This window comes from Carassius auratus, unplaced genomic scaffold (genome assembly GCF_003368295.1).
Source record: "Carassius auratus strain Wakin unplaced genomic scaffold, ASM336829v1 scaf_tig00001591, whole genome shotgun sequence".
NCBI classification, from domain to species: domain Eukaryota; kingdom Metazoa; phylum Chordata; class Actinopteri; order Cypriniformes; family Cyprinidae; genus Carassius; species Carassius auratus.
In genome coordinates, this window is record NW_020523372.1 from 2486506 (window position 1) to 2502898 (window position 16393).

The 16393-nt window shown below is 36.3% G+C and overlaps 1 protein-coding gene across 1 annotated transcript in view; it reads right to left on the reverse strand.

The window, feature by feature from the left end:
• Positions 1–16393, reverse strand: part of fhit (fragile histidine triad diadenosine triphosphatase) — a 285132-nt gene that overhangs the window by 250421 nt on the left and 18318 nt on the right. The window contains exon 2 of the mRNA XM_026242516.1: positions 11387–11443. The gene's annotated coding sequence lies outside the window, so the exon portion shown is untranslated. The remainder of the gene's footprint in view (positions 1–11386; positions 11444–16393) is intronic.

The following is a 16393-nucleotide window of genomic DNA, read 5'->3' on the forward strand; positions in this document are numbered from 1 at the left end:
CAGTAGGTGGTGGTAAATGTCTTAATCATTAAGTCATCGAGTGATTTTATTCATTCATTTTATTCGTTCAAATGGCTGAATCATTCAGGAGTGAAGTAAATGGTTCTTTATGAATGGTTCATTGAATAATTAGGCTTGTTTGACTTGAAGCAGGTCATCACCATCAGATCAATCGGTGTGTGACATCAAAGAACAGCAAGAGCTTAGAGAGCAGACGACTCCTTGTGCTTTCGAATCGCTGTCACGGTACTTTGATGTCATACACCGATCGGTCTGTGCAGCGCTAGTTCAAAGCCAACGCATTTGCCAATGGTTCAACGTGCCAAATGGTTCACCAAATTCATTCAAATGTGGATTAAGAAATGAAATGCCGCTGTGGGTTGCTCGGAGATTAATAGTTCTGCTTTGTCTTCATCTCCTGGTTGGCAAAATTGGGCAAAACAGATAACATTGTGTCTAAAATAGCACAATATTAACTTCTTAAATGAACTGTTGTATAAGAGTATCACATTTGCACTCGTGTGATATTGCACTTAGCCTACTTCTCCGGTGATATTTCTTAACTATGTGATGTAAATATGAGACACAATCTCAAATGGGTGTTCTGCCCAATATCTTGAATTTTGGGGACATTTTCTAGGCTCCATCATGTAGTAAGTTGTTGCCCTGCCTCATATTAGACATCAATGGCAGATGATCCACATAGGTCTGGGGCGGGGAAACTGTGTCAAATGCATTAAAAATTGTAACGTGTTATTTTTCTCCATAATTAATTAATTAATCTAATTAACGCATTAAATTACCAGCCCTAATAATAAATATATATATATATATATATATATATATATATATATATATATATATATATATATATATATATATATATATATATAAAATTGCTATTTATATAGTTGATATAGTTACTGATATTATAGTTATTATTGCATATGAACTATGGTCATAAAGTACAGCTACATAAAAAAAACTATAAGTAACTGACTTAATGAGTTAATCAGAAAATATCCATATGAATGAGAGTCTAGGCAGTGCTTTACCGGACAGCTTTAATACCTTTAAGTGTCATTCTAGAATGCTCGGTAACTTATAGTATAGGAAATATGTAATTTACTCTTTTGCACACTTTTGGGATCAAACCTGCAACCTTTTGCTTTACCAACTTAGATCTCCTACCTGACATGCTACCACCAGTCCAATGCCACAGGGGCTTCGTTGCTCAATGTCCAATATAGTTAGAAACAAAAACATCACAGACAAACCATCCACCTACCTTTTTTTTTTTTTTTCAAAGGCAGAAGATTCAATCATCACAACTTGAACCATCATTAAAAGGTTCAAAAGCTAAGATCACAGGGAATTATACAGGTACGTCTTCAATTATGGATTATAAATAACGAGGGAGGATTTTAACGTGACACCAACAAGCATCAAAAATGCATGTGGCACATAAGGAATACGAATAGTTTTTTTTTTTTTTAGCTCTGAAGCAAGTGAAGTAAAAAAATACAAATACATTTCTGAGCATGTGTTTTTAGCGACTTGCTCCCTTCCTCTCTGTGAAGGATGAACATGTCTACAAGAAAAAGTACTTAATGTAAGACATTTTAGATGTCTAGGTGTCGGTATCTTTTCCTCTTCGAGACACTGCACTCAGGAGGACTTCTTCAGATGGAACTGTGTCTTGGACGCAACGATCATGGCCATTAACCGCCGTGATCACAGTAACAACAGTGTTTTTTAGTGTTCTTTGCTGGCCCGCGCTCCAGCGATAATGATCTAAGCAGAGGGCAGGAGGGACTGCTTAACTGATGGCGGCAATCTCAAACCTGGAGAACAAGCGAAGCCTTTTAGCGCCAAGAATAGGAGTATCGGACAGCTGTAGAAAGTGTGTCAACATACAAAGGCGTTTAGGCGTAGCGCAGGGGCACCTTGACTGTTTTTCCCAGCTTTTGTCCTGTTGGAACAATTATTTTATTATTTTCTTTTCTTTTTTCTTTCTTCCAGGGAGATTTACCCAACATATCTTGAGAAGCTCCAGAGGTTCTTGACTATTTTTATGCACAGCGCTGCTTTTGATGAGTATGTGGGCAGAAATTCCCAACTCTCTCCCAATGCCATCATCATATAACATTAATGGCTTCTGTACTGAATTATTTTACATATGTGGTATTCAAATGAGATGACGATAAGCTGTCTTTGGTTCCTCCCTAATTAACAGGCAACACAAGCTCGATTTCACGAGTCGCTGCGCTTGGATATGCATTTGCAAACTGTTCATAGTGCACAATGCAAAGTACATGTTGCAGTCTCATAGCTGCTGTAAGAGGCAATATATACAGTATTATCGTAAACTGACCATGGTCAATGTTCTCCCTTCAGGATCTATTGTTATGAAAGGGAAACAATTTAAAGAGAGCATTTACACAGTCCTTATTTATGATGGTACATTCATGTTGTGTTCAGTTAGTGTCTTCATGGGAACAGATTTGGAGAAATGCAGCATTACATCACTTGCTCACCAAAGGATCATCTGCAGTGAATGGGTGTTGGGATGAGAGTCAAAACCATCTCAAAATCCACAATTAATTAACATGACTAAAGTCCATCAATTAACATCTTGTGAAATGGAAAGCTGTGTGTTTGTAAGAAACAAATCCATAATTAAAGCATTTTAATTTTGAACAATCACTTGTGGCCAAAATACAAGTCCATAATCCATAATAACATAAAAGCATTCCCTCCAATGAAAACGTCCATCCCCTGGTGTCCTCTAACATCAAAATCCACAGACAAATCGGTTTTGAACTGTTTTGGACATTTTCAATTGTAAGCCACACATTACAAGAGCATCCATGGCACTTCTTGCATCTTAGAAGAAGAATCTGGACAGGGGGCAATGCAATCCTCAGGCAAACCGCCACAGAGTTGGTTTTCTCTATAAAGTTAGAATCTGTGAACAGGTTAACAGGTTTCAGGAAAGAGAATGATGTGCTCTAAATGAGTCACAGTAGAAATCAAATATTTTAATGGCTGCGTATAAAATAGCTCAACACGATAGTAAAATCAAAAACAGTAAGATGTCAAATAGAAAGTCATCATGTTTTAAAGAACAGTGGTTTGATTAAATGGTGGAAGTAGCGGATAATGGGCACAAAACGGTGCCAAAACTCTGAGACATTTACAGTACAGTTATACACAGGTGTAATGTGCAAACCTTAGAGGTATGTTTAAGATGACTAAAATTCACGTTCATGTTTAAAAAAAAAAATGTAGCTTACAGACCTCGGTTTAAATTTCATCAGCTATTCTATTCTATCAGTTTAAATGTTTCGTGTTTGATATTGTATTATATTATTATAAAAGAAACTAAACTGTTCTGCATGAGAAAAATTTCAAAATGATTTTTAACAATTTCTTGGTAACCGCACTAAAAAAAATTAATTAAAATGTTTTTCTCGGGTAATCTAAAATGTGAACCATTTATTTACAACAAGGATATAAAGACTGTTTTAGAGAAAAGGTTTTGCTTTGCCAGAAAGAATTAGAGGGAACATTGCTTTATCTGTGCATGTTTCTTACAAACACACAGCTTTTCTCTCCACAAGACAATAAATTACACAATAAATTAATTTATCCATGGACTTGTGTGGATTAATTGTGGATTATTGTGAAGTTTTTAATTAGCTGTTTGGACTCTCAATCTGGCGGCACCCATTCACGGAAGATGATCCATTGGTGGGCTTCAGTGCCAACAGCTCTCTTCACTTTAAAGTGTTCCTTTCAACACAAACACACACACACACACACACACACACACAATTTCTATTTGAAGTGCAGAGAGTTAAATAAGATGAACCAACACACTGCATAATACTCACATTCTCAATGTAGTTATTTTCCATACAAATATATTCCTTCAGGTGAAAAAAAGTAATCATTTTAGAAAGTGAAAACTCTAACAACATACGTTCAATTGCATTGCCATCGTAGTTAGCTTCCTCGCGTGTTGACAGTAAATTCACAGATCAAGAGGGCCATCTACCTGAGAGTAATTCAAGAGAGAAAGTTCAACTTCGTTCATAATTGCGTGATTTATATTAGCTGACAGTCGGCCTGTTATCTTCAGATGGGTCGGAGGGCAGTTACTTCTTGCCCATTAGCGATGTTTATTCCAAACATGCATTCCTGTCAGATATACCAAATGGGTTTAAGTCTAGTATTGACCTCATTTAGCCTGCAGTTGAGCTGCTAAATTATTCCAAGGGGTGAAAAGTCATTTAAACAAGCCTGAAGAACGATTTTTTCTGCGAGGAATTAAGGTGCGCTATCGACTACGTCTGCAACTGTAGGTAAAGACATAATCCACAGTTTAACGTTATTGTTAAAAATGAAGCAAGGAAATGGAAATAATCTCCTTTCACGAAAGAGTGAAATTTTAATATCCCATCTAACGCTATCCACCAGTTTAACATAATGACTCTTTCTTTCTATGAAGTGGGCTAAAAGTTTTTTTTTTAATCTTTAATGAATAATGAGTGATTAAAGAAGTGAAGATCTTTTGATTTTGTTAAATAAATCACAAGTTAGAGTTAAATTACTTTCAAAACTCAAAGCTTGGTCCATAGAAAGAGAAGAATGTCTTCAACAGCAGCCAGAACTTTCCCATTAGGTGGGAAATTAAAGAAGGAAAAAGAAATCGGGCAACAAAAAGAGAACAATGAAAGGAAAAGAGTGTGGCATTATGTAAAATTGGCCGCTAAATAGCCCAGGGTTGTTTTAATCCTTTTTTTTTTTTTGTGAGAGAAGCTTTTTCGCTTGATGAAGCTGAAGTACAGTCGATATTGTGTTCTAGCATGGCTCCTGATGCCCTCTCTTGTGTTTTATAATTGATCTGATTGAGGCTTCTGCACATTTAAATCGTGAACTGAAGGGGAGTCTAAAGCCCTATTTACACCTAGTATTAACATCCATCTCGAGTAATACGATCACATGGTCAACTGAGACACACCACCATTTACACCTGGTATTTGGGTGAATCTCACGAAGAATGTCAAGAGTATTTTCATGACTTCGTAACAGTCATAAAAATAAATGTCATAAAAACGAAATGTTAATTGCTATAAAATGAAAACTGCGATGAACTACTGTCATGTGACGTATTTTAGACATTTTAGTGTGAAGCTTAATTTTATATGGCGAATGGATGGGTGGGACAGACAGACTGATAGACAGATATTCGTAATATATTCTGGATCCCAATTATACATGTATGTAGTGCCACCTACTGTAATAATACTCTAAGCCCAATCAAAACCAATCAATCTTGGCAAATTCAAACCAATGATATATAACTAATTTCACAAGACTCTTACTAACATAAAGGGGCCTATCATACACCCGGCACAATGTGACGTGAATTTTCATTTCCATGTAAAGCACCACGATGTTTAAATTGCAAATGCACTTGCGCCCATCTGTTCATACCAGCCAATGGGCTTGCTGGTCAGAAAACTACTGTAGGTTTTTTCAGATGCATTGTTGGTGCATTGCTATATTGAGGCAACTGAAAATGATTGCACCATTGACCAACTAAAACATTGTCTAAAGTCAATGGTGCAGTATTATATATATATATATATATATTATACATATGGTTCAGTTTGATTTGGTGAACTGGTTTGACCAGATCCAGTTAAATAGAATGATTCGTTCATGATCTGGACATCAGATGAGACAAAACCAGTAAAAACCACCAGTCTGTCTTTGCAGAGCATTTGTGCAACAAACACATTGTAGGCTACTGGTTCAGGAAACACTCCTCATCCTCCATGAAATGCACAGCACACTCGTAGACATGTGGAGGCGTGTTAAAACTAGGCGTTTTGGGGGGGCGTTTGACTCATCTCTTTGGATTTGAGACTTGAGTCTTTGTAAAAAAAAAAAAAAAAAAAAAATTCATTTAGAGTTTGCAAAATACACATCATATTATATCCATTCAAATATAATTTGCTGATATGTTTCATTAATATCAGACACACATAGTGTAAGTAACTATAAGGTTCACTTAGTTTTTCTCCCAGTTTACTGTCCACTTATTTGCATGTATTTTGGGAGAAATTGATGAATTCACTTACTGTAAATCTGACTGACAGAACTCTCTGAACTGCAGCGCAAACAAACATGGTAGCGCATGTCTCACTTACAGATCACAATCAAGATCATTTAGAAAGGTTTTTAAATTCTCCAGTCAATGCAGGTCAAACAAACCACACTTCTTCGTGCCACATCAAGATGTCTATAAACAGTGACATTTGCATTAAGCATTATTTGGCTTACACTTGTATTTTTTTTATTTTATTATTTTTTATAATTTTTTATGTCAGTTCAAATCAAATCCAGATTCATGAAAGCTGTTTGTTTCTATAGTGGATTGTGTAAATTTTATTTGATGATCTCAAAATATGTTAATTATGGAAGAAAAAAAAAAAAAAAATTATATATATATATATATATATATATATATATATATATACATACATACATACATACATACATACACACATGCACACACACACACATGCATACATACATATTAGGACTCTTATTTTTTTCCCAAGACCAAATTATCGGTATATGCTATTATGGACTCAAAGATTGGTTTACATGTCATACCATACTTTTTCTTTCCAATATATATGTCTTCCATTGAACATTGTTTTACAACATGAACATGTAAGTGTCATGCACAGGCATACAGGTGGGCGATAAACCAGTAGAAACTTGCTGGTATAAACTGGAGTATCATTTTGATCATGGCCATGTCAGTGTTGCCTGTGGCATTGAATCTCCAGCACCATGGAAAATGTGTGAATGTGAGTTTGCAGTCTGAATAGGATGTTATTAGATAAAAGGACATTTTTGTATTGAGTTATCCTGTCCTCGCTTGCTGAATGCAAAACAAACATATAGATTGTATTAATCGCAATCTGTACAGTCTGATTTACAAACCAAACACCTACGAGCTGGTTGAAATAAATCAGACAAAGCAGTTACTCTGTCAACATCAATAACAAGTTATCAGTACTTTCTGTGAATCAAGCAATATTTGTGTACTAAAGGTTTGTAAAACTTAGAAACACTGAACTTACTGTACTGTCTCGCTCTCATTTTAAAAGGATGTCCATGTCCGTTTGAAAAAACATTCAATTTTTCATATCTTTTAAAAGCTTAAAATCATTACAAATATTACACTCAAGTCTCTATAAAATTCTGGACTCCAGTAAATAACTCAAGTCCATGAGATTGTTGGGCAGTTTTTATCTTTCAGCTGAAATTCTATCATCTGCACACCATCCAGTCACTGAACCTCCAGAGTCAGCAGGCTATTAATAAACAGTACAACATCAGATTTTTCAAAACAGTGCTGGCATGTCCGAACCTTTTATTGTAATTAATTTCTTGGCTGCACACATTTGAATCATTCAATTTAGTCCACACGTTTTTCAATCTCATACATAGTCTTCTTATCTGTGAATGGGTTTCTATTTAGTTCTAATTCTACAGCTCTAGCATTAAATCTAGTTACCAAGGCCTTACCGTCACTGTGAAAAGCAGCAAATTAACGTAATTCATATAAAATGAAAAGCACTGGGGTGGTACTCATTGCCTAGGACATGTTCTCCTACTGCTAGAAAATTAATGTGCCATAACTAAGAAAAGTGTCAGCCGTGGGGTGGTCAGACCGGTACAGCGCTTGAGGTACAGCAGCAGGTGTTTTTTATTTTATTTGCAGATTTGTTTTGACATGCGTTCACAGCTCTACTTAACACAGCATTTAAAAATGTCACAAAGCCAAGTTGAATATTTAAAAATGAAATGCTGCTTAATTAGTATTGATATTATTAGTGGTGTTTGCTTTTGCCAATACTGTACGTACTTAGGGGTAAGGATTTGAAAAATTCCACGACTACGTGTGTCAGGGTTTTAAAGTATTTGTCACACGGTGTGTGCATTATATTATGTAACTGTTAACTATTTACATAAATACTGTGCGTCTCTCAAACTGTGCTTGTGTGTGGTGGTGGTGGGGGGGGCACTGTGATAATGGACCACAGTTGTAAAATGAATTTAGTAAGATGTTTATTTAGAGTACATTTACATGACAACAATGTACTACAATATAGAAAAGAATCTCCTTTGATTTTTTTTTTAAATCTGGTGTACAGACACCAACGCTGTCAAAACAATCCCCATTCACACAGATCTGCAGACATAAAAAAAACAACAAAAAAAACTGTAGTATGCATGCCAGGCCAGTAGTTGGCAATGTCACTTGTACAAATCAAATGCAGCTGCACCTACTGACTGAGTTTGTGATTAATTTGTATGTGACGTCACAGATTTCACAAATGAGCTTTTTTACAATTTAAACGGAGACCATAACAATATAATTTCCAAAAATTTGCATTATGAAACACGTTTTCAAATGTTTGCTTTTTCAGGTAAAGATTATTAGCAAAACCAGTCTAAAAACAAAACCTTTGAGTAGTAAAAACAGCACCAACTTCACTCAACAACAGAAGCCGGAGACGTACAGTGCTAACAATAATCTATTTCCTCCTGCTCAAAACACAACACATCCACTATCATCTCATTATCTATTGACAGCATCTTAATTACACATTTTCCCACTTGTACTAATTGAAACAAACCATTTTTGGCAAAAGTAAGTTTGCCTTACTATATCAATTTAGGTATGTCAATGGAAATAATTTCCATGATCGATCATCATTTAAATTAACAATCAATTAATCAATTAATCGTTAACCTTAATGCTGCAAAATGCGTCTATTGCATTGGCACAGTCACTGGTATGACAGGATGAGCAAATGCCACTCAAAACAACAACAAACATGCTTTCTCATGCTAGTAGCAGGATTATAATATGAATAGATGTGATTATGATCATTTGTTAAAATAAAGAGAACACGCCATACATTTGAGATTATTTTACTGACTGCTGAATGCACCTCTTTAAATGGTTTTCTGGTGTTCGCTGTTGTATTTTAAAACACAATTGCAAAGTTTTCAACTGACATTATGGCATTTAAAATAGAATGATCTCAAAAGTAACTGTGGCGCGTGTGGCTGTGCTGCGCAGTTAGAGAACCATCTAGTTAGAGCACTGCTGCAAAACACATGAACCATTTTTATCGTATTATGACCAGAACTTAGTTTAGTCAGACTTAGGTCTGCTGGATCATGTTCTGGAAAATGTCAGACTTGGAATTTTTGTGTCCCAGTATTCTTGTTTCTAAAAATCCAGCATTTACAGTGCATTAGATCGTGACCGTGTGTGCGCACAGACGAGGACGGAGCAAGCAAGGGTTTGGCTAGATTTATTTGGAGGTTATTGCTCATGTCTCATTCAACACAAACCAAAATGTTTCTATATTCACAATGAATTGAATGTTAAACTATTATTTATAATGTAAACTACCTGGCTTGTACTTTACACACATTCACATAGGCTATAGACGGAAAAGATCATCCCCTTCACATGAGCAAAAACATCCTTAGAATAACAGCAGATTAAATCGGTAACATAGTTTACCTTGTTTATGGAGTGCCGCGACACACTTCTGTTTTAAATCCGTTATTGTAATTAAGGTATATTTTGCTTTTTTTCTGAAAACAAACATTTTTATTTCAGACCTATGCATTTTCTTTAAAGCATCCCATGTTTCATCTATTTCGTAAAGCATCAATTTTCATGAATTAAGAATTTGTTCGATGTATTAATTTGTATCCTCAATTCAGTTAAATCATGGGTTAAGGAACAAAATTAATGAAACATGAACAGTTGCCGCAAATTAATAAGTCTTAGGAAATAATTAACAAGTAGGAATGAATAGCCTATCTGTCCTGTGTTCCGTAGCCCTTCAAAGCTCAAGATATCAAATAATTATCTGGTGAATTTACTTAGTTACTTCATTTCCATTGCTTTCCATGTTGAAGAACTTTGTGTTTAAATCACACTAAAAGCCTAATTTGTACATTATGAATGAATAATGATCCATTTATATATGGTCACAGTCACTCACAGCCGCTCGCACATGTTTTGCGCATGAGCCACACGCAGCCCAACATCAAATCAGTTAATCCACCATCGAGAGCTTAATTGATTGCATCTTTTATCAACAATTATCGATTATCGATTAATCGTTGACATCCGTAATATCTATACAGAAATTTCAAGGATTAAAAAAATAAATAAATAAAAATACAAAAATATAATAGAAACCAAAACCAAAACATACATTTTTCACAAACATTTCCATAAAAGAGTTTCAGCTAAAACATGAAATATATTAGGGATGCACAATGCATATCAGCCAATGATTAATGCGCATATCGTCATTTCACGTAGAACAGCTGTTACTACACAGAGCCGTTGTTAATAGAGAAGATGCGCAAATCCACGTTCATTATCAGCTTGGATTTGCGCAGCTTGTGAGATAACAACGGCTCTGTGTAGTAACAGCTGCTCTATGTGAAAATCACACAACTGATGGAATTTACCGCTGATTAGATAACCGGCTTTACTGATGAGATGCGCATTAATCATAATACACCATACACTGTTAGATTTCCTCTAAACTCAAACTCAAACATGTTTGATACCCTCTGACTAGATGGAATCATAATCTGAGAATTTGAAAAAGAAAAATGATTTTCGGGGGAATCTGTCTATTTCGAATGACCCTGACAACCCCAAGTTTCACACAAACACACATATTAAATTCTTTAAAAATATGTTTCTTTTATTTATTCCTTTTCAGGAAAACTGCAGAACTGGCAGTAAACCTGCAGTGTTTGGGCAAAAGAAACAAAGGCACACAGTGGGACTACAGCCACATTTTACCCTACTTTTAAGCATGCCCATCACTCAAAAAAAAAAAACAAGGACGGACAATTTGAATGCATCCAGTGTTTTTTATACTAAAACTCAACACGAGACAACAGAAAGAAGCATCACATCATCATTTCAGTCTATTGGGATAAGTGTCACATGTTCTGCTCTTTGAAGAGTTAGCACGGCTAGAGTCTAAATAAGCAAAGCGTGCTACAACCACTGCCAACATCCAGGAACATCTGCTGGGCTCATTTAAAGCCCCTCACCTCTAAAAAAAAAAAAAACACTATTCAAGATTGTGCCACCAGTTCTCCTACTTGTTTTATCTGTAATCAACTTGCTCAAAAGTCCACCAAATGCAAAAAAGTTAAATAAAAAATGTGAGACAAAAAAATAAATAAATAAATGAACCTGCTGATTTCATTGTCAAAGCAATGTAATAAATAAACTTACCTTCAGTCGGGGAACTTTCCCTAGCGCCCAACTCAGTAATTAATGAGAGAAGAGAGCCTGAAATGCACACACAGAGAGAGAGAGAGAGATGAATCAACACTGTCATTACTAGTTGCCAGCACATCAGGAATCGACTGCTTCTGGCCAGAGGAATGGCTATTAGCACCATTGCTAGTAAACCTGGACAACAGTGTTCATTAAGGCACTATTAGAACCTGAAATAATGCTTCAGATTAGCGGCTGCTAATTGAGACAGCAGGGAGATTCAGAGGTGTGGTTATTGCTTTACTTCAAATGTTTTCTGGATGAAAGCAAGTTTGAAAATTAAACCATTGCTGTGTACTGAATGGGATAAATTAATCATGGCCACCAATATTGAAGGGTTGTTCATTACCGAGGAACTCCAAAATTGGCCACTTCAAAGGGCCCTACGGAATGAAGGGTTTTTTAAGGTTAGGGTAAACGAGTTAGAAAATGTTAACTGTGTTTGCATGCTAACTACGGATTACTAAGACATGTTTTAATAGTTTAATGCATTCCCCCTGGTTAAAATCACCAACAAGAGAAGAATTTTGACATTTGACATAAAAAAAGGAATAAATGACTAAAACGAGGCTACAAGTTGTGGAAATTCTTCATTTGTGATCACACTTTATTTTTGACATGTCCTGTGAGTCTTTCAGAAAGTTACATAGTTATGCTAGTGGGTAGCAAGTGTCTGTGTTTGTGACTCATAAAATTTTTCCCCCATCAGATTAAGGCCCAATTCCCATTTCTACCCAATAGCCCATCCCCTTTCCCCTGTCTCGATTCTCTTTTGGTTGGAGGGGAAGGGCCAGATAGCCCTTTAAACGAAGATTTTTCGGGACCACACTTCAAATGAAGGGGTATGAATTATCTCGAAAACATGGCTGCTACAGCGAACAAAAAGACACATAAATGTAAGCTTTTTTGGCATAAATAAACATTTTTACGAAAAGTAATCATTTGTTTTATGTTACATTCAATTGTGAGTTCATATTAATGGTCATGTTACTCAAAGAAATGTTTGCAAAAAAATCGCTAATATTTGCTAACGTCATATCATTACAGAATGCATGATCATGCCACAGCATATGTCTGATCAGGGACTCCGTAGACTAATCCCCCCAATAATTAGAAATTGCTAAACCATGTTCTCAAATATTACCTATTCGAGAGAGAAATGGAAGTTGCGTGTATTCGCGTCTGTGCGTTTATCTTTTTAGAGTGAGATTGCTTCAAAACAGCGATTGTATCTTCTCATCGCTGGAAAATATAATGTAGTGATTCAGTATTTAAACTGTATTTAATAAAAGTCATGGGGCAGCGTTGACAAGTTTATTTCCTCCTGGATGTTTGAGCTGCGCGATTTCCGATCTATGTGTCGTGTCATATGTGTCAGTAAGCAGCTCATTAATACAGAACGATAATTAAAGGCTCTAATGCACACCAGCACACCAGTATATGTGTGTATTGTAAGAGCTAGACGACGAATGATGGTGCGTGGCGTCATGGTAGTGGTGTCCCAATCCTTAGGGGAATATTTTCTCCCCTACCCCTTGACACTCTTGACATAAAATAGAATTGGGATTGAGCCTAATTCAACTCTGATTCATTGAGAAACAAAACACCCTTAGGGGCCGGGCCGTTCACATATCGCGTCTTCATGGAGAGAGCACATCATGGTTGCTTAGCAAAGGCAGACGCCTCAGGGGCGCAACTGCCCGAGCGCTTTGGAAAGAAGGAGAAAGTGGCGCGCCTAGCATTTTCCACGCGTTTTTAGGCGCGATATATGAACGGCCCCTAATGTGTGTTGCTTGAAGATGCAACTCAACTTTGTTTTCATTGGATATAAATTACAGCATATAGTGAATATATATGCAGTTGTCCCATATTTCCCTTTTCTGAAGTTGGTAACCCTAGTCTGTATGAATGAATGAATGAATGAACTAATAAACAATCTCCCCTAATACAACCTTAAAGCATCATAGTGAACTTGAATTCATTAAAAATGGCTTTGTTATGGAAAAAAAAATTGTAGAACTGACAGTAAACCTGACTAGCCCTACAGCTACCTACAACCTAAAAACAGATTTGAGTAAACATATAGTTTTTAACAAATCCTATAACATCACATATAATTTTTTTATGCTTGGTAGCTAGTTTCTCATAGCTTTGCATGTCTGATATATTATGGAAAATTAGAGCCGTTTTGTTTTCCATGCACAATAATTACACCCATTGTCCATGTAAGCATAATCATGAATTACACATCCCAGACCCTTAACATTGGTTATTTTTAAATGTTAAAATTTTCAAATGTATGCAGAACACTGCTCCTTAAACAATTAAAATTAAATCCATCTTCAGCACTGGGAAAATCAAATATTTACGAGTTGACTACCTTAATGTTTTCTTAGCTCTCAACAACATGAGAACCATACTAATGCAACATGACAAGGCTGAGAAATGCTGTCCTTGTGCAAAAAAATTAATAAAAAATAAATTGGAAAAAGGAGAGACACCTATAAAATGTTTTTTGTGCCTTCTAATGAGTCATTTATTATTTCACAGGCAACTTGGTGAACACGAATGCAAAGTAAACAATTGGCAGCTGTAGACCTCAACAGCATACATTTCTGAAAGGAATTTTTAACCCTCTACTTCATATTTTTGTGTTGTATAGTACAATTACTCTATCCTTTTAATCAAGTATTATTTTTCCCTTTATTAGCATTACTTTTTGACATCCTGACCCACCCAAAGAGTGCAATAAAATCAAAGAGAAAACTCTAGATAATACCCATTCGTTATTCATTAATTATTTATTTATAATGTTTTAAAAACACACTTTGTAAAACAAGCACCATTTGCTTCTTCAGCCTGATCATCTGAATACTGATCATCATCAGATTTTGGAATTCCCAAATCAATCAATACAGCAATAAACTAAATAAAAGCCAGTGCAGAATAACTGGGTTGAATATAACGTCTCGTTAAATATCAATATTTTTCCTTACACAGATGTATCACTTGCTTCAGAAGGCCTTTATTAACCCCCTGGAGCCATGCGGAGCACTTTTTATGATGGATTAATGCACTTTGATGGATTAATGTACTTTGATAAGTAATAGTTCAAGGAATTTGTTTGTTCCTTCTAGATATAGATATTTTCAGCTTAAAGCACGGTTTAAACAAGTACTACAACACTGAATTCACATGCAGTCACTCTCTTAATAATGCATTCAAACAAATGTAGACTAATACAGTGATAATTCATCTGTATCCGATTTTCAATGAGCAGAAATCTGTAAGAAAAGCATCGATCTGTAGTTAAAATAACTTGACGAAAACATAGCTTAATGTTATTTTATCTCAAACTAAATTTGCACCGCAAAAAGCAGCAATTATACCCTTTAATGCTGACAACCATGTCATGAGGTAAGACAAAGGTTTGCACACTAGTGTTCCAATAAACCACTTTAAAACTCTCTTGTTATTTTGTTATGCTTTATGAACAGAACTGTGTCATTTCAAACATACTGAAATACTTTAGACACGGCGCCAAGGCGGAGCAGTGTTTCTGATCAGTGAAGCAGGAAACGGTGAACCCAGAGTGGAGCTGGAACGGAGTGATTATTAAATACTTGCGTGGAGGAGAAATTGTTGATGGTCCACTCCGCTCACATACTCTGATCTACAGAATCTAAAAATCAGGTTAACTTCAACATTTGGCTCAACCAACATTATGAGTTGGTTTGAAAGGAGATGAGGTGAAAGTAGCAATATGCCCTTGTTTAGAAACATGTTTTTTTTATTTTTAAACCTACACAAACTGGTCACATGACAAAAGTTGCCAAATACGCAGCCAAAAACATCTTGAAACAGATTGGTGCACTGGTGCAGATTTTTCAAAAACGCTTTAGAAAACTGATTCGGGCCAAGTAGCAAAACAAACTTGTAGCCAATCAGCAGTAAGGGGCATGTCTACTCACAATGTGGAAAAGAGAGCGTTCAGTGCACAGGACGGACATTAGCCGAGCCAAGCGACAGAAAGATAAAGATTGTGAAAAAAAAAAAAAAAAAAAGAGGAAAACGTCTGCGGAACAAAAGAAGGCTTAAGGCAAATAGTAGGTCCCGTGAAATTGTTGGATCAGCTTTCCAGTGCTGGAGAGAACTCAAATCAGCAGAAGATCATAAACAGAATACAACAGGGGAAGTTGTGGCCTAGCGGTTAGAGAGTTCGACTCCTAACCCTAGGGTTGTGGGTTCGAATCTCGGGCTGGCAATACCACGACTGAGGTTCCCTTGAGCAAGGCATGGGCGCCGCAGCATAAATGGCTGCCCACTGCTCCAGGTGTGTGTGTGTGTGTGTGTGTGTGTGTGTGTGTGTGTGTGTGTGTGTGCGCGCTCACTGCTCTGTGTGTGCGCACTTTGGATGGGTTAAATGCACAGCATGAATTCTGAGCATGAATTCTGAGTATGGGTCACTGTACTTGGCTGAATGTCACTTGTCACTTATACACATATATATATATATATATATATATATATATATATATATATATATACACACACACACACACACACACACACACTCACCTAAAGGATTATTAGGAACACATGTTCAATTTCTCATTAATGCAATTATCTAATCAACCAATCACATGGCAGTTGCTTCAATGCATTTAGGGGTGTGGTCCTGGTCAAGACTATCTGCTGAACTCCAAACTGAATGTCAGAATGGGAAAGAAAGGTGATTTAAGCGTGGCATGTTTGTTGGTGCCAGACGGCCCGGTCTGAGTATTTCACAATCTGAATCTGCTCAGTTACTGGGATTTTCACGCACAACCATTTCTAGGGTTTACAAAGAATGGTGTGAAAAGGGAAAAACACCCAGTATGTGGCAATCCTGTGGGCGCAAAATGCCTTGTTGATTCTAGAGGTCAGAGGAGAATGGGCAGACTGATTCAAGCCGATAGAAGA